This window comes from Mesocricetus auratus, unplaced genomic scaffold (genome assembly GCF_017639785.1).
Source record: "Mesocricetus auratus isolate SY011 unplaced genomic scaffold, BCM_Maur_2.0 Super-Scaffold_100025, whole genome shotgun sequence".
Lineage (NCBI taxonomy): Eukaryota > Metazoa > Chordata > Mammalia > Rodentia > Cricetidae > Mesocricetus > Mesocricetus auratus.
The window spans coordinates 12,814,851-12,819,908 of record NW_024429206.1 but is presented as its reverse complement, the minus strand read 5'-3'; positions in this window follow the sequence as shown (position 1 = coordinate 12,819,908).

The window sequence follows — 5,058 nt, the reverse complement described above, 5'->3', positions numbered from 1 at the left end:
TTGTGGAATGGTCTTTCATGAATCTTTACTTCCAGGGATTAGAACAAGCTGATTGCTCTCAACAGACACGGTTTACCAGCCACGTACATCTCATGTGTATTTAACAATAGCCTACAGTTTCATGGGTGACTTGAGAATGCCTTCTTTGTATATTTATATTTTTAATTTTTATTTTATTTTACGAGCACTAGTGTTTTGAATGCATACATGTCTGTGTGAGGGTTATTGGATCCCCTGGAACTGGAGTTACAGACAGTTGTGAGCTGCCATGTGGGTGTTTGGAATTGAACCCAAGTCTTCTGAAACAGCAACCAGTGCTCTTAACAACTGAGTTTTATTAGAAAGAGAAGGGAAGAGAAAAGGGGTAAAGAGACACAGAGACAGAGAGAGGACAGAAGAGAAGAGGGAGACAGGAAAAGTTCTGTCTGCCCAGAGGAACAGCGGGAAAGAGAACAACGTGGGTGGGGGTCTGTCTTTTAAAGAGCCAGGGTACAGACACCTGCCATGCTCAGGTGGGTGAGAGGCGGGGCCAGGTTTGCCTGGTTTCCAACACCCACCTCTCCTCTTCTCTTTTGGGGGTGGGAGGACAAGACAAGGTTTCTCTGCACAGCTCTGACTGTCCTGGAATTCTCTCTGTAGACCAGGTTGGCCTCCAACTCAGCGATCTGCCTGCCTCTGCCTTCCAAATGCTGGGACTAAAGGCGTGATCTCAAGGAGGCATTTCCTTCTTCTGATGACTCTAGATTGTGTCAAATTGACACACAAAACCATCCAGAATATACCTATAATCCCAGCACTCAGGAGACTGAGGTAAGAGTTTGAGTTCCAGGCCAGCCTGGGCTACATAGTGAGTTCAATCTAGTTTGGACCACATATCTAGATCCTGCCTTGCCAACAATGGGGTGGGGGTGGGCTGCACACATAGTAGCTTTCAGGCAACTCCTCCTCCCTTAGAGGCAGTGCCGGCCTGGACTGTGCTCACTAACCTTGGCCTGGAGACCTTGGGAACAATGTCTCTATTTGTTTCTACCTCCTCATCCCGACAAGGAGCCACCATCTTTCCCTGAGTTTGTGGGGTGTGTGTCACCACATCAGCAGAGATCTCCAGTAACACAGTCCCGTGCAGCAGAGGACATAGGCTAGAGGTAGGAATCCGAAGTTGACAGCATGGAAATGGTGTTTGGTCATAGTGGGAGCAGGCATGGTGGTGTACACCTGTAAGCCTAGCACTTGGGAAGCCGTTAGGAGGATGGGGAGTTTAAATCAGCCTGGGCTAGGAAGCAAGGCCCTGTCTGGAAGCTGTTACAGGGGAACAAACTTCACAGTGGGGAGTGGAGGGTACAACCCAGTACAGCCCGAGTGACGGCAGCAGGCTGGTCCTTCAAGCATGGGCGGGAGGCCTGTGACAGTCCAGGAGACAACAGATTGCCAGACTCACAGGGAGGTTGGCTTCTTTGTCTGTGAATGATGGTGAAGGGCCACCAAGATGGCCCAGTGGGTTAAAGGTGTTTGCTGGAAGCCTGACTCGTATGATTGGAAAAAGAACCAATTCTGCAAGTTTTCCTCTGAACTCTACATGTCATCCATGACATGCATGTGCTTGTGCACACACGCGCACACACTCAAACACACACACACACACACACACACACACAAAGACAGATAGATAGATAGATGTAACAATTAGCCAGAGAGTGGGTGGCCAGGCTGGCCTCAAACTCATGGAGATCTGCCTGCCTCTGCCTCCCAAATGCTAGGATTAAAGGGAGCAACGCCACAGCCTGGCATTGTTGAGACAGTGTCTCTCCAAGTAGCCCTGACTGTCCTGGAACTTACTATATAAACCAGACTGGCCTTGAACTCACAGAGCTCCACCTGCCTCTGCCTCCTGAGTGCTGGGATTAAATGTGTGTGCCACCACCCCCCAGCTCTTTTTTTTCTTTTATGTTCATTTGGTGTTTAGCCTGCATGCATGTCTGTGTGAGGGTGTTGGATCCCCTGCAACTAGAGTTACAGCTGCCTGTGAGCTGCCTTGGGGGTGCCGGGAATTGAACCTGGGTCCTCAGAATAACAGCTTGTGTTCTCAACTGCTGAGCCATCTCTCCAGCCTCTCTTTTTTATTTTTACCTTTTGAGGTTGTTTTTGAAAGCCACAGAACTGGGACCTACATAAAAAGCCCGGGCCTCCTATAGGAAGAAGGGAGGCATAAACAGGAAGTTCACCTAGATAGGCTCTGCAGGCTAGCTAGCCTTGAGTGCACAGCTCAGCAGCGGAGAGTCACATAGCCTCAGAACTGACTCCTGCAAGTTGTCCTCTGACCTTCACACGGCACTGTGGCCTGCGCCTAAGCGCTCTCTCATCGTATACACAAATCTATGTTTGAAACATTTAAGTTCTAGAATATTCCAGTTTATAATCCTGAGAGGCAAAGGGGCAGCAGGTGGGGGGGGGGTGAGGGGAAGCAGCCAACTTCCAGAGGAAGAAAGGAACAAACTTTAGCATTTCTGCAGCCAAATAGGACCAGGAATTCTGCCAAAGAGAAAATACAGCGTTGGGAGCAGGGGCAATCTGGCATGGACATTCAGGAGAGGCTCTAGGCCTCAGTGTGGAACCTCCACTTCAGGACCAGCCTCCAATCCTGGCAGCCCCCTGCCCAGGAAGGCTCCTACTTAATTGGAGACAAATGTGTTGGGGGAGGAGTGGACAAAGGCCTTTGGGGACTTCCTGTAGAGTCCTGTGTCCTGCACTTGGCCCTGCCTGGGATCCAAGCCAGTTAGTGTTGATTCTTAGTAGCTTGGGAACAAATGCAAGAAGCCGTTTTCCCGAGGCCTGCGCTTAGAAGAGGATTTTAGATGTTTTTCCCCACCCAACAGGTGGGGTGGGGAGGTGGGGGAGTGTGATGTGGCCTTGCAGGAGGCTGGGAGACTGTTTCGGGCTGGGTACTTCTTCCTGATTGGAAAGGAATCAGAAGATGAGTTGGCCAAGCTCGTGTGTCTCACCACAGATGACTCTAAGGGACGCTCCTGGTGGCTCCAGCTGAGCAGCTGAACCTCTGCTCACAGGAGATAAGTCAGTTTGGTCGCTCTCTGTTGGAGCATTTCCAAGACGAACTCCCAATGGCCTCCTAACAGTTTCATCTGACTCTTAACCTCTAGGCTTTTCTCTGGGATCCACTCTGTCCCAGAAGGAAGCCTGTGGCCCTTCTCACCCCATTCAGGGGTCTCTGGATACTAATTGTTCTTAATGGTGGTGACACAGGACAGTTTCTCAGGTGACGAGGATGCCTTCTTCTATAAACCTAACCAGAATTGTCTGATGGGCCTAGTGGTGGCACATACCTTTAATCTCTGGAGGCAGGGGCAGGCAGATCTCTGTGAGTTTGAGGCCAGCCTGGTCTACAGAGCAAGTTCCAGGACAGCCAGGGCTACATATGTCTGGGTGGGTCAGGGAGATTGTCTGATGGACCAAAGCATTGGTGCTTCAATGAGGGATCCTTGCAACTGGAGGGTCCTATAGGCTCCTACTATTGCATGGAAGAACTGGGAATTATGTACTGTGACCTTTTACATTTTTAAAAAGATTTCCTACACAGTGGTGACATATGACTTTAATCCCAGCATTGGGGAGGTGGAAGCAGGGGGATATAGGCCAGCCTGGTCTATAGAGTAAGTTCCAAGACAGCCAGGGGGCCCACACAGAGAAACCCTGTCTTCAGAAACAAAACAAAAACATTTAAAGCTGCCTCTCCAGCCCCCACACTTTTCTTTTTGTGTTTGTGTGGGTACGTGTGCACTGCTTGTGCAGGCTAGGTCACCCTACTTCCCAGGTACAGGGCACCCTCTCCCAAATTTACATATGATCTCTACCCCCAGGTGCTGGGATGGCAGATATGTGCCATTACGCCTGCCTGTTCAGGTGGGCGCTAAGGAGCAGACTCAGGTCATCATGCGTGGCAAGTGCTTTCTCCACTGAGCCACCTCTACACTCCACCAGCCTCTGCATTCTTCTCTGTAAACCAGGACACCAACATGTAAAAGGTTTTGTGTGGGATCTGCTGCTTCTGGGTGAAAGACGGCAGGAGACATCTCTGTGGAGGCAGCTCAGAATAGCTCTCCGATGTGATCTGTCAGCTCTGAATGAGACTGGTTTTGACCATGTGACAAGAACTGCACTGTGGCCGGCACATCATGTCAGGATGGGATTACTCTGGGTTTCCATGGCCTTAGTGTGGAGGGCATAGGAGGTGAACTCACTCTCCTCCAGGCAGCATAGAGTAGGATCTGAAGAAGTCTCTGGTCAGGGCTCTAGAGTAGTGCCTGGATGGAAGCAAAGCCGCTTATTTCATGCAGTGAGCTTGGGAGCTGGCCTCAGAGTAACAAATGCTATCTGTAGCAGAGCTGTTGCTTCTGTGCCAAGTGCCAAAGCCACAGTTTCCCAGGTAATCCCAGCCATCCAGCATTAGGCCCCAAAGACTGTAGTCATCTTGTATGAATCAAGACTGTCTGGCTCTTTAATTCGGGAGGAATGCGCAGTCCTGAGGAACTGCTGCAGAGCTCATGTTCCCTTAGCTTCCAGGCCCGGCCACACTGATCCACCTCAGCCCAGGCGCTAGTTCTCAGTGTTGGGCCAGCCATATAGCTCTCAGGAATGAAGCCTGAGGTCTGTCCAGGGAGAGTCATGTCCAGAGACGAAAGGAGGGAGTATCATTACACAATGAAGGCCAGGTGTGGTGGTACACACCTTTAATCCCAGCACAGGTGGGCACAGCGGGGCAGAGGCAAGTGGATCTCACAGTGAGTTCCAGGACAGCCAGGGCTACACAGAGAAACCCTGTCATGAAAAACAAAGAAACAAACAAAGCAGGCCATTGGCACTCTTAGATGCATGCTCCCAAGCAAGGTCGTAGATGTAAATTTCACACAGTGAAGAATAATTTCTGGCTATTTTTGTAAGAGTTCATCGGCCAAGGGAGCATGGGAAAGCAAAGGGCTTCATCTGTGTTTTGAAGAACACACTAACAGCTTCCATCCTGTACAATGTCAGATTGAAACATAACTC